The sequence below is a fragment of the Euleptes europaea genome, chromosome 12 (genome assembly GCF_029931775.1).
Source record: "Euleptes europaea isolate rEulEur1 chromosome 12, rEulEur1.hap1, whole genome shotgun sequence".
In the NCBI taxonomy this organism is placed as follows: domain Eukaryota; kingdom Metazoa; phylum Chordata; class Lepidosauria; order Squamata; family Sphaerodactylidae; genus Euleptes; species Euleptes europaea.
The window spans coordinates 33934757-33961229 of NC_079323.1; positions in this window are offsets into that span (position 1 = coordinate 33934757).

Consider the following 26473-nt stretch of genomic DNA (forward strand, 5'->3'; position numbering starts at 1 on the left):
ACACTTACTAGGGAGTAAGACCCATGGGCCAATGGGACTTAATGAGTAAACATGTTTAGGAGCAATGTTGGTAACAGAGATGGAAAAAACCTTAGGGCTATCTACTCCAGCCCTCTGGACGACGTAGACTCCAATCTAAAGCATTTTCATCAGATGGCCACCCAGGTTTGACATCCTCCAGTGCTGACAGCCAATCACACCACCATCAGACTGTTTTTACCATTACAATTTTTTTCTTAGCATTCAGCTGAAATCTACCCTCCTATAACTCAAGCCCATTAGATCCAATACTGCCCTCTAGAGCAGCAGAGAAGGAGTCTTTGCCCTGTTTCAACTTAGGTTCACTGTTCAAGCATTTGAAGCACAAAACCGCCCTTAGATTTCTGTTCTCCAGACTGAACATAGGTCCTTCATTACGGTATTCCACCAGACCTCCTCCTCCTAGAGAGCCAGCATGGTAGTGGTTAGGAGCAGCTGACTCTAATCTGGAGAACCGGGTTTGTTCCCCCAGTTCTACGCATGAAGCCTGCTGGGTGACCTTGGGTCAGTCACAGTTCTCTCAGAACACTCTCAGCCCCACCTACCTCACAAGGTGTCTGTTGTGCAGAGGGGAAGGTGATTGTAATCTGCTTTGAGACTCCTTAAAAAGGCAGAGAAAAGTGGGTTATAAAAAACAACTCTTCTTTTTCTTCTTCCACCAGTCCAAATTGTTTACATTTGTCTTAAAGGGTGACCCCAGAACTGAACACAATACTCTAAATGAGGTCTATCCAGGGCACAGTACCTCTTGTGACTTGGATACTATGGCCCTTTATTTAGGGAAGTTTCCCCGCGGTCACCCCCACTGACTACTTCAGGGCTTCCTTTTGGTTATGCATGCCTTTTCCACCCATCAGAGGTCGCCTCACTCACCCCACGTGTTTTGCCCACATTTTCCATATTCAGGCTAAAACAGCATCTAGAAAACAAGGCCTGTTACAGCCCATTTCTGAGAATGGGGCCAAAAGTTGTTAGGAGGCGATGTGACCTTGCCGCCGGCGTAAATGCATGTAATCACGTGTTTACACGCATTCACCCCGGCGGCGAGGCCAGTCCCGGTGGCAGCTGAGCACAGCGGGACCGCACCTCCCCCCTCCACCAGCACGGCCTCTTCATGGTGCCGGCAATGGCGTGGAGAGGCCAATCGGGCGCAGGGGGGCATTCCGGGGGCAGGCTGGGGAACGCCCCCCTATCCCCTTTCGGTCACTTCCACCGGCGCCGGGAATGGCGGTGCTGCGCCTGCTTTTTAGCAGGCGCAGCCTCACTATTCCCTATGGGGCAAAAGGCCCTGGTTAAACAAACAAACAAACAAACAAAAAACAAGCCGCAAAACAGCTTTTTTGTTTGTTTAACAGTGTACGGGGAGCGGCTTAGGAAGAGGCACTGCTGCGCCTATTCCCCGCCATCCCCGTACGCCTCAGCCCAGGAATGGTCTGTTATTCTATTAACGTAGCCTAAAATCACATTTGCCTTTTTTGTACCCTTGTCATGTCCAGTTTAAGATTGACTGCAATTCCAAGATCCATCAAGCCAGGAATTTTCTGATCCTATATAGGCATTTAATTCATTTTGCCTAATGTAAAACTCTGCATTTTTGACTGTTAAATTGCCCCCTCACACCAACATTTGCCATCAGAGTATTTTGTGGGACTTTCTAAAAAAATTGATCCCCCTTGGATTTCTACAGTGAAATGGACTAGAAATTGACCAATTTGCTTTCTTTTCAAAATGGGAATTCAGGGAAACTGGTAATTCGTGTCACAGATGGTTAGAACATTTTCCTTTCTCTAGATTTAACAGCCAGTGGCTATACATCAACCACTTCACACTTTAAAAAGGGGAAATGAAACTTAATTTTTCCTTGACACTATAATGAGAAAAGTTGCCACATCTCTCACACAATTGACCGATCTATTTGACAGCAGATAACACAGTATCTGCTTCTCAGAAAGTGGCTTTAGCTGTTTTATCCAGGGAGTGATATATTTATTTCGTGCAATATTTTGTGGACATGCTAAAACAATGTGGGCTAGAGAGTCTATTTGAGCCGGACAAAGTGAGCATTTTCGTTTTTCTGCAGTAGGGTTGCCAGGTCCCTCTTCGCCACTGGCGGGAGGTTTGGGGGGCGGAGCCTGAGGAGGGCAGGGTTTGGGGAGGGGAGGGACTTCAATGCCATAGAGTCCAATTGCCAAAGAAGCCATTTTTCTCCAGGTGAACTGTTCTCTATCGGCTGGAGATCAGTCGTAATAGCAGGAGATCTCCAGCTAGTACCTGGAGGATGAGCAACCAAAATAAACACCTCTGTACTAATACCACAGGTAAGGAAATGAGTACAGAAAAGGCTGGTATATATTACTAAAACACAGCTGGTGTATAACAAGGTGTATTAGGTGCACTAAATGACATACAACAATAACAAAGGCAAATAACTATGTACAATACTATATAGATAGTCCCATAAGAGTACAAGTATCAAAAGTTCAATAATATATGAGTAGGGAAGAAGTCTTCATGGAAAATTGCAAGGGAGACAATCGTTTCTATTCTTCTTCAGCCCCATTTAGTTGAAGTCTATGTGTATGTACATATAAATTTCAAATACACCCCATAGGGATGAAGAAAGCAACTATGTAGAATAAAAGTCATAAGGTTCCAATTCAGGATACATCATTTCTGATACATAGTTGCACAGACAAATTCAGCTGTTCCCAACGGGATACAAGAAGTAACTCAGAAGCGAGGTGAGTTAGAACATTAGTGTGAGTTAAGGCATTAGCCCTTGGGCAGGGGTTGAGAAGCCCATTTGAACTATTTACTGCAGAGTTCACCAGGAACACAGCAAGGCAGGGGTTGTGTGAGAAGGTACGTGCATGAAAAGCTGATTGTGCTGTTCTGTCCTGCAGGGAAAGAGGATGGTGAAGCAACATCCTGAGCAGCCATGAACAGGTCAAAGAACAGAGGAACAGCCTGTCAAATATCAGTTCCCTGCATGTGTCTGCCAAACCAGACAGGAGCCAAATCAGCAGGTGATTGAGCATCTCTACACTGAATTTTACCTAGTATTTCTTGGAGCTTATTAAAACTAGTTTTCCTGAATCTAAAGGTCCTTGTTTGCTTACGGTCACCTTTAGCTTTCCATAACATTAAGAATTCCAACATTATGTGGTTGCTCTCTGTCAAAGTTCTTGCTACTTTAAATTAATCAGCCAAGTCTTCCCTATTGGTTAGGATCAAGTCGAGGATAATGTTGGATGTAGGGCAACCTAGGAACCACAAGTCTCCTCCCCATCTGCCAGCCATCATTTTACAATTTCTCAACATTGTGTGTGTGTGTTAAGTGCCATCAAGTCGCTTCCGATTCATGGCGACCCTATGAATGAAAGTCCTCCAAAATGTTCTATCTTTGACAGCCTTGCTCAGATCTTGCAAACTGAGGGCTGTGGCTTCCTTTATTGAGTTAGTCCATCTCTTGTTGGGTCTTCCTCTTTTCCTGCTGCTCTCAACTTTTCCTAGCACGACTGTCTTTTCCAGTGACTCTTGTCATCTCATGATGTGACCAAAATACGATAGTCTCAGTTTAGTCATTTTAGCTTCTAGGGTCAGTTCAGGCTTGATTTGATCTATAACCCACTGATTTGTTTTTTTTGGGGCAGTCCACGGTATCCGTAACACTCTCCTCCAACACCACATTTCAAAGGAATCTATTTTCCTCCTATCAGCTTTTTTCACTGTCCAGCTTTTACACCCATACATAGTAATAGGAAATACGATGGCATGAATTAATCTAGTCTTGGTGGCCAGTGACACATCCTTACAGTTCAAAATCTTTTCTAGCTCCTTCATGGCTGCCCTTCCTAGTCTCAATCTCCTTCTGATTTCTTGGCTGCAGTCTCCCTTTTGGTTGATGGTAGAGCCAAGGAATACCTCACCATTACAACAAGATTAAGCCTACGTGTTGTTTATTGCTGCACTTTCAGCATATATGTGTGCTTTATGTTGCATGTTTCTTTACTACAAATGTTCAGGAGGGTTACCAAAGGACACTAATATTCATGATGAGGAACCAAAGTTCAGTTTCATACAAACTGTCATGGAGACAGACAACATCTAAGAAATGCATAGGACAGTATTACTCCATGTGGTCAAGGGCCCCCCGTCTTCTGGGCTCATGAAGATAGTCCTGCTTCTAGAACAGGAGGAGGCTACCCCAGGACTGCAGCCTTTCATTCTTTGAGCTGTATACTCAAGCAAAAATGTTCCAGGGAGCAGTACTATTACATATTTCCAACAATATTAACAATGCCGATTAAAGCAATCATCAAGTTCTACCATAAGTTTGGAAGGGGCAAAGGAATAGAGAGGGAGCCATAAGTAGAATAAAACTAAAACTTAATAAAGGGAAAATAATACAAAACATCAAAATCAGGGGAATTTAATCTAGCTGGATGAAAGATTGGTTGCAAGAGTCTGAATGTTATTCCATTTATCTGAGGAATGGGGAAGGAGTGCAGAGAAAAGAAGGCAAAGGGGGAGTTTGAGGTGGAGAAATTGAAAGTGATGTCCCAGAGAACCAATGGTGGGTCCAACACCAATTGGCTCTCTCTCTCTCTTTGTTGTCAAGTCACGGCTGACTTATGGCAACCCCACAGGGTATTCAAGGCAAGAGACATTCAGAGGTGGTTTGCCATTGCCTGCCTCTGCATAGCGACCCTGCCTGGTATTCTTTGGTGGTCTCCCATCCAAATACTGACCAGGGCTGATCCTGCTTAGTTTCCGAGATCTGATGAGATGGGTCTAGCCTGGAATATCCAGGTCACGGTGAAGAAGATCTACAGCAAATTATTCCAAAAGGTGGGAAAATGAGGACCTCCAAAAGGAGGGGGTAATCATCAAACTGCATCCCAAGCAGCTCACAAGACAAGGGTAATCTTGGGGAAGCCAATTTTTAAATCCAAAGGGTACCTTTAAATCCAAAGGGTACCTTTGGAGGAGTCCAAAGGGTACCCAAGAAATTATAGGGCAGTTAGCCTAATATCTGTTCCAGGTAAATGGGCAAAACAGTTAGTAAAGATAGAATTAGTCTGTGGGGAAATTAACATGGTTTCTGGAAGGAAAGTCCTGCCTCACCAACATTTTGAAGGTCTTTCAGCAGGTTAACAAATATGTGGATATAGGTGATCCAGTAGACATTGTATGTTTTGACTTCCACAAGGCTTTTGACAACATCTATCACCAAAGCCTCCTGAGTAAGCTTAGCAGCTATGGTATAAGAAGTAAGGTCCTCTGATGAACTAAAACGGGTTAATTGACAGAGAGCAGAGATTGACAGTTCTCACAATGGAGGGAAGTAAGCACTGAGGGGTCCCAGACGGATCAATACTACATTTCAGTAGGTAGATGTTTATGGAGTCCATTGATGGCCATTAGCCATGATGACTAAAGGAAACCTCTATGTCCAGAAGCAGTAAACTTCTGAATCATAGTGCTAGGAGGCAACATCAGAGGAAACTTTGACATCCATATCCAATTTGTGCAGGGCAACTGGTTACCAATGTGTGAAACAGGATGCTGGATTTCATGGGCTACTCTTCTGATGCTGGATTTCATGGGCTACTCTTCCAAGTTAGTTTGCTTTCTGATCCAGCAGAGCAATTCTTATATTCTGATCCTTTAAGAAAGTGAGCCGACATACTATAAGTCACCACAATATGCATGGTATGAATATTTGAATTTGAATATTATGTGTACTGTATGCATGATTTCCTTTCTAGAGGGTGTGAGGCCACCACTGCAACTTAAGTGGGGTGCTGCTTGCCTCTAGGTATTGGCCCCTACTTCCACCTATACTTGCTGACACCGTACAATCAATCTGAAATACTGCACATACGTCTTCCAGATCCAGGTGAGGCAGTGTCATGTTTCTTACTGCCCAATAAGTATGTGTACAATATGTGTGTGTTAAGTGCCGTCAAGTTGCTTCTGACTCATGGCGACCCTATGAATGAAAGTCCTCCAAAATGTCCTATATTTGACAACCTTGCTCAGATCTTGCAAATTGAAGGCCGTGGCTTCCTTTATTGAGTCAATCATCTCTTGTTGGGTCTTCTTCTTTTCCTGCTGCCCTCAACTTTTCCCAGCATGACTGTCTTTTATAATAACTCTTGTCTTCTCATAATGTGACCAAAATACAATAGCCTCAGTTTAGTCATTTTAGCTTCAATTTACATATTGGTAAGGGATATATAAACATACAGGGGGAAAATCACAATATACACATATAGAACATACACAAATAGAAAAAAATCATTAAGTGTGGTAAATGGGAAAAGGAGTGGATCTGTCCTTTGCCAGTCTCTCCCAGTCTCTCCTTTGCTAGTCTCTCCCATCTATTCACAAAAAGGTGATAACATCACTGCTGAAACTTACCTGAGATTAAGTTGGAACCCGCAATGCATGTTATAATAACCTTGTTCGGCAGTTTTTCTGAAGAAACTGGTTTTTTGCCCCTAAGAGAGTGTCTTGAGTCAACGTTTGTTTGACTCATAATTTTAGTGCAGTTTTAAGCTTCCTCTTCGTTCCCAGGACTGGTGTCAGACGTCATCCCTCAGGAGGTGCAGAACCTCCCTAAAGGGATACTGCAACCAATAACTGTACAAAAATAATTCTATTACACACTCTACTCGGCATGTGTGCAAACTTAGCATTCAGTCTGTTCTGGACAGCAGCACAGTTTCAGCACATTGTAGATTCAGTTTGTTCTGAACATTCTTGTCCAAGTTAGTTTGCTTTTTTCATGTTTGTTAACCATTATGTATACCAGCTGGCTGCCACTGCCCTGCTAAAATGGACTTGACTATACTTCCTGTCCTATGTATATTACAAATACCATGTGCTGGGTTCACATTGGAGTTATTCTAGTATATGACTCATTTATTGGATGCCTTATCTTTGCCATAAATCTGTCATAGGATGTGTTGAAAGGCTTCAAGAAAATATACATGCCAAAGAACACTCCTTCAGATCTGTTACCAAAAAGCCTTTATTGCTGTTTAGCACTTTACAATAGAATCTACACATTTTTATCTTCTAGCATCACATTCCTGAAACAAATGCCTGCGCCGGGCTTAGGAGGCAACCCAGCAGCGTTGCCTCCTAAGGAGGTTTCGGCAATGCCGAAACCTCTACCCGGCGCAAAAAAAATGTGTAACCCTCATAGGGTTGCACAGGAGATACGCCAGCAAAAAGCCAGCAAAAAGCTGGCGTATCTCAAGAAAATAAAAAGGGGGCATTCCCAAGCCGAAACAGCTCGGGAGGCCGACTAACGTCGGCCCAGCACCCCGGCCAGCGCCGGAATGCCCTGGGAATGCCTCCCGGGGCGCCGTCATGCCTCCTGGCTCGCCACTGCGGCCTGTGCCAGCACCCGGGGACCGGCGCTCAGGCCTGCACACCGGCACTGGGGCCACTCACACCGGCGTGCGCCTTTTGGGTGCCGGTGGTGTGGGCCTCTGTGCCTTCTAAGGCCTTTCAGCCCTAATTTCAGGAATGGGCTGTTATTCTAAGCCACTGCTCAGCTACATCCAGTCCTTATATAGATGGGATCCCTTACCAATATGTATGTAATTACTAGGGAAGATACTAGCTCCTCCACAGCTCCTCTCAATGAAGGCAAGGACAGTATTCATGGCTAAGAAGCACAACAATATAATTGCTGTCAGATGTGTCAAGGGTCTCCATACAGAACATGACTCCATGCAAATATACGAGATTTCAAGCTTGCTCACTTTTGCATTGCTCTGACCTGGATGGGCCAGCCTAGCTTTATCTCATCAGATCTCAGAAGCTAAGCAGGACTGGCCCTGGTTAATATTTCAGTGGGAGAGCACCAAGGAATACCAGGTCTCTACGCAGACGCTGGCAATGGCAAACCACCTCTGTTCCTCTCTTGCCTTGAAAACCCTACGGAGTAGTCATACGTCAGCTGCAATTTGATGGCACTTTCCACTTCTGCACTAATTTTGGTGCCACTTATTTTGCAAAATGCAGTATATAACAATTCTTAGTAGGGCTGAATCGGGCAGGGCTGGATCTAGTGGGGGGAGGGGGCAGCCCTGCCCTGGGTGGTGGGCAGAGGGGGCGCCACCATGGCAGCCAGCTCAGAGGCTGTGTGCCCGGCTGCCCACCCTGCTGCTACACACACTGCCCACATGTGGTGCCGAGGCTCATAGGCAGCACAAACACATTAAGTCTCAGCCCCGGTGCAGTCTCATGGCGCTGGCATGGCCCTCAGTCCCCACACATCAAGGCAAGGAGCATCCAGCTGCATGGCTGTTGTCCAGGCTGGCTGCCTTTGCGTGCTGCAATCAGGCCCAGGAGTAGAAGAGGAAGATGTGTCGCCAGCCCTCAGATGCGCATCACTGGAGCAGAAAGGTGAGCCGTTGAATGCAGTTTATTGATTATTATGGATCTAAGGGGGAAAAAATTTCATCTCAGGGAGGGAGGATGGCCAGCTCCTCAGTCGTCTTAACTTTAAGATTGTTGCATTTAGGAACGCTAATTATAAACTGCAATTAATAGCCCCCTTTGCAACTTTGCAGCCCCTGCTCCCAGCACAGGTCTGAGTTCGGAGGTAGAGCGGAACTTTAAGCAGACAGAGATTGCGAGTTGCGGGGCTTTCATGCAAACCACCTAACCCCAGGGCTGACAGAACTCACATGGTATCAGAAGGTGCATGCAGGCAGCTAGCCTCTGTTGGCTGCAGAGCAACCTGGAGTTCCTCTTCTCTCATCGCCAGCTGTAGCGCATGGTGTGTGGGGGGGAATGGGACAGAGATAAATTGAGCCAGCAGTAGGAAGCAGCAGGAGGACGAGGCAAGACTGGGGCTGTGCATGTGTGTGCCTTATGTGCAGTCAAGTCACTTACAACTTATGGCAACCCTATGAGTTAATGACCTCCGAAACATCCTGTTGTTAACAGTCTTGCTCAGGTCATGCAAACTGAGGGCCATGGCTTCCTTGATGGCATCAATCCATCTCATATTGGATCTTCCTCTTTGCCTACTGCCTTCCACTTTTCCTAGCACTATTGTCTTTTCCAGTGAGTCTTGTCTTTTCATAATGTGACCAAAGTACAATAGTCTCAGCTTGGTCATTTTAGCTTCTAGGGAGCGTTCAGGCTTGATTTGATCTGTGTGGGTGCATTATGTGCAGTCATTTCCAACTTATGGCAACCCTATGAATTAATGACCTTCACAGCATCCTATCATTAACAGTCTTGCAAGCGAGGGCCCTGGCTTCCTATATTGAGTCAATCCACCTCATCTTTGCCTTCTGTCTTCCACATTTCCTAGCATTATTGTATTTTCCAGTGAGAGGTATTTCAGAAGTAAACTTGTCTGAAGATCTCACCAACTAGAGTTTTATCACAGATTTGCTATGGAGTCTGAGTGAGGAAAGGGGGGATAGGGGTAAGATTAGGTGTGGTCTACTCATGCTCCTTGATATCTGCCTCAGGCACCCCAGCCACAAACCGGAAATTTTGGGCATTCTTATGTGAGAATGAGAAAGGGGTTGGTTGTTCAGGCCAGATCTGTGGAAGACTTTTTTTTTCTTTCAGCCTTCATACCGACATCAGACTGATGAGACATGAACACTTTTGCAGGGTGGGAGGTATTTTTTCCACACTATTCCTGGTTCATCATACTGCCTAACCAATATCTAAACTGTAGGAGTGGGATTGTTTTTCTATGATCTTTGTGCTAAAAGTAGAATTACTTGTTTTAATCACCAGTTAGAGGTAAAACACCTTGTAATTCTTTATCAATATAGTACTTTTAAAATACTGCCCTTCCTCTAAGGAGCTCTGGGTGACATTCTTCATTCTTCCCTTCTCCATTTTATCCTGTGAGGTAAGTTATGCTGAGAATTTGTGACTGGCTAAAGGTCACCCAGCAAGCTTCCATGGCAGAGTAGGGATTTGAACCTGGGCCTTCCAGATCCAAGTCCAGTATTCTACCACTACACTATTCTGGAAGACAATTAGGAAATGGGAAAAAGCTGAGTCAACATGCCATTTTTATTGACACAAGAAATAAGAACATAAGAAGAGCCCTGCTGGATCAGACCAGTGGTCCATCTAGTCCAGCATCCTGTCTCACACAGTGGCCAACCAGTTCCTCTGGAGGTCCAACAATAGAGCATACAGGCAGGGACCTCCTGGCACTGGGATTCAGAGGTTGTCTGCCTCCAAACATTAAGGTTCCTTTAGTCACCATGGCTAGTAGCCACTGATAGACCTCTCTTCCATGAATCTAGCCAATCTCTTTTTAAAGCTGCTTATGCCTGTGGCCATCACCACATCCTCTGGCAGCAAATTCCACATTTTAGCCACTTGCTGTGTAAAAAAGTATTTCCTTTTGTCCATCCTGAATCTACTGCCCATCAACTTCATTGGCCATGTTAGTTCAAAAGCAACAGGGACGCAAAGAGGGAGGGCAAAAAGCTCTCTGTGGGCCAGCATAGACCTGAGGTGCAGGGCAAGGAGGGGGTTAACCACCCAGGATAACTTCATGGCGTTTGCATTCCCAATTCAATGAATATCCTTTTCTGATTAAAGTTTTGTAATAATAATAATAATCCCAACAGTTCAATGGGAGAGGACAAAAAGAAAGGACGATCATAAAGAAAAATTGTTTTCAGTTAAGAAATCTTGCTTCCACATGGATCCTAATATAAGTTTCTCTTCCAGGTAGGAGGATTTGTGCTTTGGTAACATGACCTAATGACATCTACCTCACTTTCTAGAATAAAGACTTTGAATCTATTTTCTTTATTTGGAGAATGGGCTCCCTTAACTGGAGTTTAAATTTCCACCTTCATAGTGAATTCTCTACCAAATTTCCATCTTACTGGAATACTGACAGCTTGAGTTTACAAGAGCTCTTGTTTTAGGACAGCCCACCCTTCACTTGCTCCTCTCCCTTCCAGCATTCTTGCCATGGAATGACTCTTATCATGCCTCTGAGTTCATTAAAGTCTGTCTTACTAACATCTAACGTACATGTCCGGCTATGAACTCTCTTGGCTCCTGACAACCAAAGGAATTCTAGGAGGAATTCATAGATAATAGATGGATAAGATAATGTAAAAGTGTAATTATTCATTAACAATTCATAGAGGTCAACACAATTAATTTTGTCATTTAAAAGAGTTGTTAATTATATATATTATATACAGTGATTATATACATATAGATAAAGGAAAATATGTATATAATATATGGGGGGCATTTTGTCCTCTCGCCCCCCCCCTTTCAAAAAATGTAGATCTGGCCCTAGAATTGGAGCTAAACTAAATATTTCTGATAGGATGAGATTCTGATTTGTAATTAGGATGGCTCATTTTTTAAAAAATAGCTAATTTGCAGCCCCACGTGACTGCAGTGAAAATGTGGGAATGGTCACTGATAAGGGGATGTTTAACCCTGTCTTATATGCCTCTTCAGTTATTTAAATTGCTCCTCTAAAGTTTTAATTAATTCTATAGAGGAAAAAGACTGATATAAGCTTCAGATCAGAGAAAGAAATAGCAAACAAGCAGAATCCAATTCAGTTGATATAGAAACAAGAAATTCCTCTCCAGACCACAGAAACCATGTAATTATTGGTAGAAACTGAAAGTGCTATGCACAGAAATTTCTACCAGGATTATTCTCTATTGCAGGAACAGGCAATAACACTTCTGGTGGAAAATACTCTACTCAAGATTATTTGCTCTTCTGTACCATCACTGAAACATTAACTACCCTCACCTCACCTCATCCACAAAGAGTTCCAGAGAGTACCAAGCGTCATTATTTTTGTAAGCAGATTTGTTATATCAAAAAGAGGGCATTCGGTTTGGAATTTGAATAGGTAATTTCTTGATGTAAATTCCTAGCTTTTAGTGCTGTTGTGAAAGGAAGGAAGAGGAGACTTATGTCGGAATTTCCTCCCCCTCCTCCATGAATGGGAATAATGATTTCTTAGGATTGTAGATTTCTTAGGAACTTAATTTAATATAGATCTAAACTGAATAATGGTTTAAAAGATGAAGGCTTTGGGGCTTCTAGGACGAAGACTCTAATAAGCACACTTTTGTGCTGCCTGGCACTCTTATGCTTCTTCAAGCTGAGAACTAGAATAATAGTCTGCACATCTAGGGCCATTGATGATGATGCAGCGAAACAGTGGAAGGGGCTGAAATAGACAGGAACGATTGTCTACAACAGAGTATGTTCCTGATGAGTTATTGCCACTGTCCAAGCCACTAGCAGATCCCAGTGTCACAGACATTACTGAGGGAAGGAAAGAAGCAGAACATGGTGGCACACGATGACAATGGCAAGCAAGGTGAGGTCTCGATCAAGTGTCAAAAATGGATCCGTCGGGCCTAGGTAGCTGAAAGATCCAGTGGTCTTGATAGTGAGCTTAAAATAAAAGATGTAGCTGTTATGATGAGTAGTTTTACAGGCCTTGAGACTTGACGCAAATCCAACTTTCTACATCGGTTTAAGCTGCTCTGCTCTTGCGCGGTTTGTCATCTGATCCTGATATTTGTCACATACTTAGCTTGATAGTCGTGGTGGATTACAAACCCTTTTGGCAGCTAAAGCTCTTTATTTTAACCAGTGTTATTCTCATAATATTCTCATGAGAAATTACTTTTTATGCAGTTTTCTAACTCACAGTCATTTTCTTCATTATTCCTGAAATCTGAGAATACCTTTCCCCCCTTTCCCCAGTGATGTCCATATAGACCTGCCAGTTCTTACACAATCTTCATGCATAAAGATAGAAAAGACCTTAAAGTCATTTAATCAAACCTGCTGTACTAAAACAAGAGGTAGAGGTTAGTGGTTTTTCCTTTTTTAATTACTTGCTTTTTCGGTCCCCTCACAGCAGTGCTAATGTCTGCCTCAAGCCCTTGTCCTGTTTTTTTGAAGCATGCACACCTTTTTAGATTCTGAAATGCTTAAATAGCCTGAAAAGTGAATGCCAGCCATTTTTAAGAGCATAAATAGGTGAGGGAAATGTCTGTGTTAATTCGTTGTCTCTGTGGCAATTTTCTTTTGTTCCAAAACACGTGTGTTGAGTCTTGGCGCTGCTTTCACAATTAAAATGCGTCCAGCCCCATCCAACAGAGCTTTCCATGACCTCCTGCTGCTGTGGTAAATTTCATTGGCTTTCAACACCATGCATAAAACATTTCCCTTAATTTGTTCTTGAAAGAAGACTTTCAGCAAAATGCTGACACAGTACAGCTAGATAAGACTACAGCTGCATTCAGAGGAAATAACAATGTTATGGAAATCCTCAGGCTCACACATTTCTTTTTTATATATAAATTTTTATTATTTTTTATAATGTAAAACATAACATACAAATAAAAAGAAAATACAAAAGAGCACTTGTTTAACAATTGAAGCTACTTATTATAATAAAAAATTACAAAATTCATAGTGCCTTGAAAAACCACCACCCACCCTAAGATAGTGTCCCATCACCACATTGGCTCACACATTTCATCCCTTACCCTCTACCCCTTTATTAAAGGCATCTTGGTTCACAGAAACTGGGTGTGTAAGCACTGTCAACTCAAAGCTGACTTATGGTGACCCAGTAGGGTTTTCAAGGCTAACAGAAGTGGCTTGTCATTGCCTGCATGTCCATAGCCCTGGCATTCCTTGGTGGTAGAGTTGCCAGCTCTGGGTTGGGAAACACCTGGAGATTTTTGGAATGGAGCCTGAGGAGGCCGGGGTTTGGGGAGGGGAGAGTCCAGTTGCCAAAGCGGCCATTTTCTCCAGGGGAACTGATCTCTATCGGCTGGAGAGCAGTTGTAATAGCAGGAGATCTCTAGCTAGTACCTGGAGGTTGGCAACCCTTCTTGGTGGTCTCCCATCCAAATACTCCCATCCAAATACTCAGCTTATCCTGCTGAGCTTCCAACATCTGATGAGATAGGGCTAGCCTGTGCCATTCAGGTCAGGGCACAGAAACTATACTTATATCCAAACCCTAAACTATAGTTTCTTGCCTAGAAAGCTAAGCCAGGAATGAACATAAGTTTGGAATCATAGTATGTAATAAGGAAACCTTTGTTTGTAGTTCAAACTTAACAACAGCCTAAGATTTGTTACATACTAGGGAGGCTTCAATATTGGAACTGAAGGAAGCATGCTATGACTTCCTACACTTGTTTGTAAGAGCAATACCTACAGCTTTTCATTAAATCTGAGTGCAGCTGCAAGTCCTGAAAGTGTAAATTCAGCATCTGTTTTCTGTGGTCCCAGATTATCAGAGAGGCAATGTGGAAATTGCTTAATATCTTTCATAGCTAACACAAGGCAGAAAGTTTTCCATCTGAAGTATTCAAAGTATGTGATTGTGATTAGATTTCTTAGGATCTTAATTTAATATAATCTGAATTGAAAAACTACCGGTAAGTACTGAAGGGTAAGGATTGACTGAATGCCAGCAACCTGGTGAAACTTACACACTCATTTTAAAAAATATGGCTTTCTCTCTGCACATAATTAAAAAGATTGTAGACACCTTCCAACAGTATCCAGCCTGTATTTCTAAAAACATCCAACATGTATACAGTTGGTCTACCAAACTGGTCAAGGCTATGGTATCGAACACTAGACCATGGTGGAATATTTACACTGACCTCCTGCAGAGAAGGATGTGTCACTGGCAACCAAGATCAGGTTAATTCATGCCATCGCATTCCCTATTACTATGTATGGGTGTGAGAGCTGGACAATGAAGAAAGCTGATAGGAAGAAAGTAGATTCCTTTGAAATGTGGTGTTGGAGTAGAATGTTACGGATACCGTGGACTGCCAAAAAAAAAAAAAACAGTGGATTTTAGATCAAAACAAGCCTGAACTGACTCTAGAAGCTAAAATGACTAAAATGAGGCTGTCGTACTTTGGGCATATTATGAGAAGACAAGAGTCACTGGGGCATTCTTCACGGTAGATTTTGCTTCTGTTTTGCCACGGACTAAAGAAAAACACGATTTAAATGTTTTTTTCATGGCCGCGATTTATCCCCATCAATTATCTGTAGTTTTGGTTTTTCATGGGAACAAAGCACGCTGTATTTGACAACGGTTTGGTCTGTCCCTTTTGCAGGAGCCCTCCCCTTCCAACAGGCTCATTGTTTATGCCTGCCCCCAGCTCCGCCCCAACTCCGCCCAGTAGAATACCTCGTGCGGTTCACCAGCCCCAGCGCAAAAAACAAGCACCAGTCCCTCTGGTCTCCTCCATTTTTCTTCCACCCTCACTCTGCTCTGCTTTGGGAACAGTCAGATTCCAAATTTGGGGGGGGGGGGGAAGGCAGCGCTTTCCTGAAAGCTTCCCTCTATTTTCTATAGGTATGGAACCCATTGCCCTTTAATGATAGACAGGATTGGGGGGGGGGGCAGGGAATCCATGTGCCCAGAGAAGTGTTTAGCTGAAAGTGGGAATGAAGAGAGAGGAAAGAAGGCCTCTGGACTGCGCGCTGGCCATGATCCAGCCGCATTGCATCGTGAAAGACAGGAGGGCTCCTAGCTTGCGTGCCAGCCCCGATCCAGCCAGTGTGCATGGTGAGGGGGGGAGAGGAAAGGCCGCTGGATTGCGCGCTGGCCATGATCCAGCCACATTGCATCGTGAAAGACAGGAGGGCTCCTAGCTTGCGTGCCAGCCCCGATCCAGCCAGTGTGCATGGCGAGGGGGGGAGAGGAAAGAAGGCCCCTGGATTGCGCCCTGGCCATGATCCGGCCATAGTGCATCGAGAGAGAGGAGGGAGATAAGAGGAGGCTGGCCGCCCCTCTTCAGAAAAGTGATGGGAGGGAGTTTTGACTTGGGTTTTCCGCTCTCAGGATGCACATTTTCCCCATCCGATTTCTCAAAAATCCCCCCTCCCCTTTGGGGCAGAAGGGCCAACAGCCCCTTCTCTTGAAGATCCCCTCCACTGCCCTAGACTGAGCTGCCACCACCACCACCCCCAGCGTGTGAGGAGCACATGATGTGGCCCCGCCAGTCTCCCCCTGGAGCTGTCCGTCCAACGTCCCCCTGGGCTTGGAGGTGTGGGCCCAGCTCCAAGACCCATCCCGGGCAAGGGGCGGGGAAGGCGTGCCACCTGCCCGCCCGCCAGCCTCTGGGACGGAGGGAGAGAAGTGCCAGGATTCTAGGCAGGCAGCCAGGCAGCCAAAGGGGCGGTATTCTTGTCCGAGCGCAAAACTCCCCCAGCCAATCACCGTTCTTGGGGGAGGAGAAAGGAGACGTCCCGGGGAGCGAAGCAAACATTTTTTCATGGGCATCCGCGCAAGAAAACACGTGTTCACAGGAAAGATCGTTTCAAAAGTGGTTTGAATTGCCTCTCTTTTAACCCGGCTTATTTTGCTAAGGGGGGGAAACCACGGATCTGCAGTGAATAACCAAAATTTGACTCCGATGCAAATCAGCATCGAAACAGCAGCAAATGTCCGTGAAGAATACCCCACTGGAAAAGACAATCATGCTAGAAAAAGTTGAAGGCAGCAGGAAAAGAGGAAGACCCAACAAGAGATGGATTGACCCTATAAAGGAAGCCACCGTCCTCAATTTGCAAGATCTGAGCAAGGCTGTTAAGGATAGGACACTTTGGAGGACATTGATTCATAGGGTCGCCATGAGTTGGAAACGACTTGACGGCACTTAACACACACCTGCAGAACATAGTAACATGGCTTTCATCAACTTGCTACAGTAAAGAATTATATGGGCAAGGAAAGGGGGGAGCTAAACACTTTGCTTCCCAATGCTTCACTCTGGATGTTTTTCTTCCGATGGGGCTCTGAGTCTGGAAGATAACCCTGCCAAGAGGAGAGTGGCTGAGTGTCGAGGGGGAAAGCACGGGCAGGGGAGTATTCACCTCCCACAATGCTCTTTGAGTTACCTCTTCCCCTGTGTTTTATGAATTTGGCACATCCCGAGAGGAGTCTGCCATAATGTCTACTTTGGCTCTTATTTCAATATCCATCCTTCAAGTAGGTCTGACCTGCAGACTTGGTTCTAGGGACATCTGCTGTGCAATCGTCTTTAGCTATTCAGCTGCAGTGAAGCCAAGAAACATGGTCCACTCCTCACTTTGTGAAGCTATAAAATTAGGGAATGGGGGGGAATTAAATTTGTGAGCATGAATTGAAATGGTATGTCTCAGTGAAATGTGCACAGTCGTTTCTTAGGGAGAGTGACATTGATGGCCCATGGAGTTTGGATGGTAACAGGGTGAGCTGATTATGTAATTGGCCTTGAGATTTATTTATTTTTTATCATCCAAGTTATCTCTGAAAACTTGCAGCTTGGGAAAGCAAATTTTAGAGATAAATTCAGTGTCTCTGGAGACTTGCAATAAAATCATCAGTGTTGCATCTGAGCAGAGCTAAAGGAAAACCCTGCCCAGTGCCACAGCTGGAAACCTGGGTGTGGATCCCCCAACCATGCATGCTCGGTGAGTCACTTCAGCACACTGCTCCCTCCATGCTGTGACTACCGCTGTCTCCTTTCCTATCCTAGTAACTGTTTTCCTTCATAAAAACAAATTACATGCAGGGTGCCCATTTTCCTGCTCCTCCAAATCCAGGGAGACCAATTTGCACGTTATGCAAATCCTCTGGAATAGCCTACCAATGTGGGCACACATTCATGGGCAACATTTAAGAAAGTATGTGAAATAAGTTCTATTTCAGAGGGCATTTGGTTGAGGGTGAACTGATTTAGCAGATTTGACTGTGGTTTTTTTTTAAATCTTATTAATTTCATTTAATTAATGAGTGCTTATGTTTTATGTCCTCACTGTTAGCTGCCCTGACTCCAAGGAAATAAGGATGGATGAGGATTGCCAACCTCCAGGTACTAGCTGGAGATCTCCTGCTATTACAACTGATCTCCAGCTGATAGTGATCAGTTCACCTGGAGAAAATGGCCGCTTTGGCAGTTGGACTCTTTGGCATTGAAGTCCCTCCCCTCCCAAAACCCTCTCTTCCTAGGGTTGCCAAGTGCCAGGTGGTGGCGGGCAAACCCCTGCCAATCCACGTGGCTGCCTGCTGACCAACTGAGGGTCAGCGGGCAACGCGTGCACACACATCTGCCCAAGGTGACACAAGACTTCTGGTTTACACCCGGAAGCGCTGCATCGCAAGGGGCTGTTTACCACTCAAACTCCCAGTAAAGGCCCCATTGCGATGCAGCACTTCTGGGTGTAAATGCATCGCAAGGGGCCGTGGCTCAGTGGTACAGCATCTGCTTGGCATGCAGAAGGTCCCAGGTTCAATCCCTGGCATCTCCAGTTAAAGGGAGGGAGGTGATGTGAAAGACCCCTGCCCGAGACCCTGGAGAGCCGCTGCCGGTCTGAGTAGACAATACTGACTTTGATGGACCAAGGGTCTAAGTCAGTATAAGGCAGCTTCATGTGTTCATGTGTTTTACCACTCAAACTGGGAGTCTGAGTGGTGAATGGCCCCTTGCCATGCTTTTTACACCTGGAAATGCCGCATCACAATGGGCCTTTTACCACTAATACTCCCAGTTTGAGTGGTGAAGGCCCCGTTGAGATGCAGCACTTCCAGGTGTAAACCAGAAGTGCTGCGATTGCGTCGGCATGGCCATGTGTGATGACTCACCTTCACCCGAAAAACCTCCCGCCGGACCAGAGGAGGGACCTGGTAAGCCTATCCCTTCCTCAAGCTCTGTTCCAAAAACCTCCCACTGCTGGCGAAGAGGGACCTGGCAACCCTAGGATGGATATAACTCTTTGAAAATAAATAAATAATGTCTCAGGTCAATAAATACTTTATAGGAGAGTTAGGCCTCATGAGGCCTGTAGACTGTGTTCTACTTGCCTTCTCCATAGCTTACGTAAGAAACCCTCTGCTATCTGATGTAAGAAGGCACAAATCTTTTGACAGGAGACACTTGGAGTGAGAGGGTCACAGGTAGGGTTGCCAAGTGCCCGGTGGTGGTGGGCAAACCCCCGCCAATCCACCCGGGTGCCTGCCGACCAGCTGAGGGTTAGCTGGCATGCATGCATGCGCACGTGCACGCTGCAGCACGTCACTTCCGGTTTACACCCGGAAGCGCTACATTGCAAATGGCCTTTTACCACTCAAACAAGGAGTTTGAATGATAAAAGTCCCTTGCGATGCAGCACTTCCGGGTATAAACACATAGCTAGGGGCCATTTACCACTCAAACAAGGAGTTTGAGTGGTAAAGGGCCCCTTGCGATGCGTTTACTCAAACTTCCAGTTTGACCGGTAAAAGACCCCCTTGCAATGTGGCACTTCCAGGTATAAACTGGAAGTGATGCAATCGTGTTGGTGCGGCCGCGCACAAGCGATCCGTGTCCAAAAACCTCCCACTGGAGGAGAGGGGGGGGCTAGCAACCCTAGTCACAGGTCTTACACACTTACGATTGCCAGCTCTGGAACGGGAAATTCCAGGAGATTTGGGGGTAGAGCCTGGGAAGAGAAGGGTTTTGGGAGGGGAAGGGTTTTGGGAGCCTATTTAACACACTGCCTATGCCTTGTTCTAAAATGCTAAGAGACAAACTCTGGTCTCTCTCTACCCCTGGATGAAAATTGTCCTGCACTGCACATCTCTACCTTGAAGGCAAAAAGACTGGCTTTTATTGAGGGCCGCACTCTATTCTGACATGAGCAGATGTGTTGTGCTGTGCAATGAGGCTTACACCATTAAGATATAACAACATCGGAAAGATATAATACTCAAAACTTATATTCTGCAATTACTCACAAAGCACATTAACATCAGTTATACCCTCGGGGATTTCAGATGTTCAGGACAACAGCAAACATTAGACTGCATAATAAGGAAGTTTAGTTTGTGGCTTTGGAGTAGGGTTGCCAACCTCCAGCTAGTAGCTGGAGATCTCCTGCTATTACAACTCATCTCCAGCCGATAAAGATCAGTTCACCTGGAGAAAATAGCTGCTTTGGCAATTGGACTCTATGGCATTGAAGTCCCTCCCGTCCCTAAACCCTCCCCTCCTCAGGCTCTGCCCCAAAAATCTCCAGGTATTTCCCAACCCAGAGCTGACAACCCTACTTTTGAGGCATTAAGAAGATCCCAGCCATATTAAAAAGAGCCAGATTTTTGGGGGGGAGCTGAATTTCCACTCTATAAAGGGTTCTCGTTTTCTGTAATGATAGGACTGTTGGAACAAACTTCTTTCCACAGAAAAATTGGCTAAGCATACATGATGGATGAGTACAGGGATGTAATAAATTATTCATATGTGCTCCCCTCTTGTGAATCACCATGGTTTAAAAAAATGTCTTCTGCAGGCTTTTCAGCTTAATGCATTTCACTGAGGTAGAACCAAGATACGGTTTCATATGGAGACAATGCTATATGTACTTGTTTTTTAGCAAGGCCAGTAACCACATGCAGAATTCTAAAACAAACTCTGTAGATACCACTTCTCTTCAAACATATGTGCAGCAGTTGCAACTTTAGCATCTTCAGAGCTATCCTGCCATTCTAAACTGAAACAGTCACATCGTGCTCCCAGTCTGACTTGGACTTCTTCCTACTGTGCATCTGTACAAAAGAATGTGAAAACTCTACTGCATCAAAAAGAATTCACTTCTTCCATGATTCGGCAGCCTTTACTCAATTTACATGGGCAAAACAATACATAGAAAGTAGCAAATAGTTTATAGTCTCAGGAAACGAAAGCATAAAGTAGCTGGTAAAGTTTTTCAAATGTTTCTAATTCAAAAAACTTCCATTTCAAGGATGTGGGGAAACCATATTACATACATTTTTCATTGCATCCCATCATTCATTCAGCTCACGCATGTTCAAATATAATCATCATATTTCTTACAATCACAAACAGCTTGATGCATGTGTACAACAGAAATATTGTCTGGGCTACTAGTGTAGAGCAAACTGTTGAAATGCTCATAAATTTTGACATGAAAGAAAGGCAAGCAGAAATAGAAGCTTAACCAAGGAACAAAGTATACCTACCATTATGCTCAATGAATATGCCATTATTCTGTATATTACTACAGATACATATGCTTTAACAAACATAACATTAATGTTACATGATGAAGTGAATGGCAGTGAACTTATGGCTATATTCAGACTGTTCAACATCAACTCACCACCCCTTGGATGCTACCTAGAAGACCATAAACTGTCCTGACTTGGTATTGTTGTTGTTAAACCAACAGACTGTGGAAGACCAAAATTTAAATAGACCAATTATTTTATTGGTGTGTGTGTGTGGGGAGAACCTAAAACAAAGCTGCGGCAACTTTTTTTTTCAGATTGGTATCCCAAAAATATATCTAAAGGTCAGTAAAACTGAATTTAGAAGAAGAAGAAGAAGAAGAGTTAGTTTTATATGCCGACTTTCTCTACCTTTTAAGGAGAATCAAACTGGTTTACAATCACCTTCCTCCCCCCCCCTCACAACAGGCACCTTGTGAGGTAGGTGGGCCTGAGAGAGTTCAAAGAGAACTGTGACTAGCCCAAGGTCACCCAGCTGGTGGTCTGATTCAATATAAGGTAGCTTCATGTGTACCTTGATTGTGCAGTATTGCTAGATATGTAGTTATGATGACTCATGTCGCCTCATGAGTCATAAGGTTATCCATGGGGCATGACTCATTTATTTTTTCGCTCAAGATAAATATATTATTTTGAACTTCAAGCATTTTTGTTACATTTCACTGTGTCTCATGCCCTGCCTTTTTGGAGAACTATAAAACATGCATAAATGGTCCCTGCAGATACTAGAATTGATGGCATTGAATCAGAAGCTTGTTTTAAGTATTGAACTACATATTCCCACAGAGAAACCCTCATATCAAATTTTCCATGTTCTCGGCTCCCAAAGAGCCAAAATATATCACTTGGGGGAACTTTTCCTTCAGTTTATCACTACACCAGTCCATTGCTCCAAACCACCACTCTTAACCACTACACGAGTGTGGTGTAGTGGTTAAGAGCGGTGGTTTGGAGCAATGGACTCTAATCTGGAGAACTGGGTTTGATTCCCCACTCCTCCACATGAGCAGTGGATGCTAATCTGGTGAACCAGGTTGGTTTCTCCACTCCTCCACATGAAGCCAGCAGGGTGACCTTGGGTTCATCACAGCTCTCTCAGCCCCACCTACCTCACAGGGTGTCCGTTGTGGGGAGGGGAAGGGAAGGGAAGGTGATTGTAAGCCGGTTTGATTCATCCTTAAGTGGTAGAGAAAATTGGTATATAAAAAACAACTCTTCTTCATCTTCTTCCAAGTTGCAATTTGTGTCCTCTAACAAAGCACCTGTATAATTTATATCATATAACCTATCCTACTATTTTTGCTTAAGATTTTGTAACAGTACTGATGACAAGCAGATCTAGAAACAGGAAACTTGCATTAAAATGGGGAACTAGCCTTTAAAATGGTTTATGCCATGCACTGCACACATGCTTATATGACGCATATTTACACCCATGTCTGCAATGACCAGATGATCTAAAACTAAAGACCAGTAAAAAAGCAATTGGTTCTTCTAAGCAGGCACCATATTTATTGCAAGAATATAATTCCAATTCATCATTCGAATGAAAAGTTTATCACATGCAAGCTAAGAGAGTAATCGTGGTATAGTGGTTAACTGCGGTGGTATGGAGCGGTGGACTCTGATCTGGAGAACCGGGTTTGATTCCCCACTCCATCACATGAGCAGTGGAGGCTAATCTGGTGAACTGGATTTGTTTCCCCACTCCTTCACATGAAGCCAACTGGGTGACCTTGGGCTAGTCACACTCTCGCAGCCCCACCTACCTCCCAGGGTGTCTGTTGTGGGGAGGGGAAGAAATGGTGATTGTAAACTGGTTTGATTCTTCCTTAAGTGGTAGAGAAAGTCAGCATATAAAAACCAACTCTTTTTCTTCTAACATGCAAATAGCTATTTCCAATATTTAAGAGAATTATATACTTTACCATTCCAGTTCTAAAAGCATGTTTCCTAATGTCTCCTACTTGACCCTAAGAGACTGAGTGGACTATACATCTAAATAAACAGAACTAAGTTTGCTTATGAGACCCCCATTTTTTGTATTATAATAATATTGTATTTATATAAACGATTTCCTTTCACCAGACAAAACATTAGAAAATACCTGTAAGTTTTCCTGGCCAGGACAAATAGCAACTTCATGGGGGCCAATTTAAATCAGGAAAACAGTAGAGGAAGAAAGGGATAACTCACCTCCCATGTGCCATGACCATGATCCAACCCCCATCCCCATGATTATGATTAATCATAAAAAATAATCATAAAATGTCATCTTGGATGTTCAAAAGATCCTTGAGCAAGTCTAAACTGTACGTTTCTCTAATGTTTTTATGTCTCCGATGAAGTATTTATTTACTTCATTTTAGTCTGTTTTTATCTCCTAAGTAGCTCCAAAGCAGCTTACATCATTCTCCTCTCCTCCATTTTATCTTCACAATGATTTAATGGTTGTGTGTGTGTAAAGTGCCATCAAGTCACAGCTGGCTTACAGCAACCCAGAAGGGTTTTCAAGGCAAGAGACTGACAGAGGTGGTTTGCCATTGCCTTCCTCTGCCTAACGACCTTGGTATTCCTTGGTGATCTCCTATCCAAGTACTAACCAGGGCCGACCCTGCTTTGAATTTGATTATGTGAGCAAAAAAATTGGCTACAGCCAATGTAATCCCTAAATCTATGTCAACCAAGTGTTTCTTGCTGGAGGGAAGCGTAACTTTCTCTCCCCACGTATCCTGATCTGATTTGAGGGCCACATAAGAACATAAGAAAAGCCCTGCTGGATCAGACCAAGGCCCATCAAGTCCAGCAGTCTGTTCACACAGTGGCCAAACAGGTGCCTCTAGGAAGCCCCCAAACAAGACGACTGCAGCAGCACACATGCCTGGAAATGCGTTCCTAGCACAATTCTGGAGACCACAAGAGCACAAAGTCTTTGTAATGTGACTCAGCCCACCGAAATAATGATGTATCATCTATATCCTATATAAATTCAACATCTACATGCGCCCCCCCTTGCCCAGCTTGTTCAGAGTTTTGGGCTGTGGTGACATCAGTATGCTGATGACACCCAGCTTTACCTACTGATGGACGGCCATCCAGATTCTGCCCCAGACACGCTGGCCAGGTGTTTGGAGGCCGTGACTGGATGGTTGAAGCAAAGTTGGCTGAAGTTAAATCCAGCGAGTATGGAGGTCCTGTGGCTGGGTAGGGATGGCCTGGGGGTGGGGTGCTAGCTCCCAGCTCTTGACAGCATGCAATTAACATCTGCACCTGCTGACAGAAGTCTGGGTGTGATCCTGGATGCCTCCTTATCTGTGGAGGCCCAGGTCGCAGCTGTTGTCAAGGTGGCTTTTTCCATGTCTGCCAGGCGTGGCAGCTGGTGCCGTACCTCTCCCGCCCCGATCTAGCTACAGTGATCCATGGAACGGTCACCTCTAGGCTGGATTACTGTAACTCGCTCTACATAGGGCTACCCTTGAGACTGACCTAGCAGCTCCAGCTGGTGCAGAATGCGGTGGCCTCACCCAGGGAGCATATAAAGCCAGTTCTTTACCATCTGCACTGGCTCCAGCTGGAGGATCAGATCAGGATCAAGGTGCTGGTTTTGACCTTGAAAGCCTTATACAGTCTGGTACCCTTATATCTTTGGGACAGCCTCTCCTGGTATACCCCCCAAAGGACACTAAAAGGGGAGGGAGGGGGGGAGGGAGAGAGAGAGAGAGTAATTATATCTAAACAAAATGAACCCAATGCAAAGAAAGGTAGTAACCTTTAAGTCCAAGTGAAATCAATGGGAGTTATTGGAATCTAAATTATCTCAGTGATTTCAAACAGCTTTAAGCTCAACTAGCGTTCTCTGAACACAGGCCAAGGTGTGGGGCATTTTTTTGGCATCAAGTCACAGCTGACTTACGGCATCTCTGTGGAGTTTTTCAAGGCAAGAGACGTTCAGAAGTGGGTTTGCCATGGCCTGCCTCTGCTTAGCAACCCTGGACTTCCTGGGTGGTCTCTCAACCAAGTACTAACCAGGGCTGACCCTGCTTAGCTTACAAGATCTGATGAGATCAGGCTAGCCTGGGCTGTCTAGGTCAGGGCAAAATGGGACAAATTTATTTTACAACACTGCTCTAAGGACCATCTATTTTGTTAAAAGGAACATAATCACCTTCTTAAATGGTTTTTTTAATGCTAAAAAACCCAGCTAAATGAAGAACATGTGTTGATTATAATCAGATATAAAAGGAATAATTGTTTGCGACAGCCAAAAATTGCACATGCCATGGGGAAAAATGTGTAACTGGGATTACTTCACTTCCACAGGCTCTTCAGGGAATATGTTTGCACTGATCGTGTTGTTTTTTCCTGATAAATGTTCAAATAGAAATGAAAACAAAATCCATTTTTATTTGTTTTTACTTACATGTTGTCTACTCACCCCCTGTACGCTAGGGTTGCCAACGTCCAGGTACTAGCTGGAGATCTCCTGCTATTACAACTAATCTCCAGCCGATAGAGATCAGTTCACCTAGAGAAAATGGCTGCTTTGGCAGTTGGACTCTATGGCATCAAAGTCCCTCCCCTCCCCAAACCCGCCCTCTTCAGCCTCCGCCCCCAAAATATCCCGCCGGTTGCAAGGAGGGACCTGGCAACCCTACTGTACGTATTTATCTCAAAAGTTCCCCAGGAAGCAGTGCGATTCCAAGCTAAGTCCATTGGAATCCCGAGCTATGTTCCTTCATAGTGAGTTGGGGTGGAGGTTGGGAAGGGCAGTACAGGAGGCTTTGTGTTTAATTAGGGAATTTTAATTCATTTTAATTCAATTCAATTTAGTTTAGTTTAATTTAATTCATTTATATCTCACCTTTCTCCTCAATGGGGAGAAAACAGCTTACATCATTCTTCTCTCCACCATTTTATCCTCACAATAACCCTGCGAGGTAAGTTAGGCTGAGAGTGTATCACTGGCCCCAGGTCAGCCATTGAATTTCCATGGCACAAGTGCAGATTAAAACCTGGGTGTCATAGATACTAGTCCAACACTCTTAACCACTACACCACAATACCTCAGACGATTTTGGACTTCTGAGGCAATAAAGCAAGTTGTCTCAGGGAATAACTTCCTATACAACTATTGTTTCATTAAATTTAATAAGACACAGCACATGATGCTTAGTTCAATCACAGGTTGGCATTAAGCAAACTTTAACCAGAGTTTTAACAATTTAATACCTATGCAGATGATTGTCAAATCAATCCTCCTTTAAAAAAAAGATTCTCAAAACTATATCATAAATTTTTCTATAATATTCTTCTCTTAGGTGAATT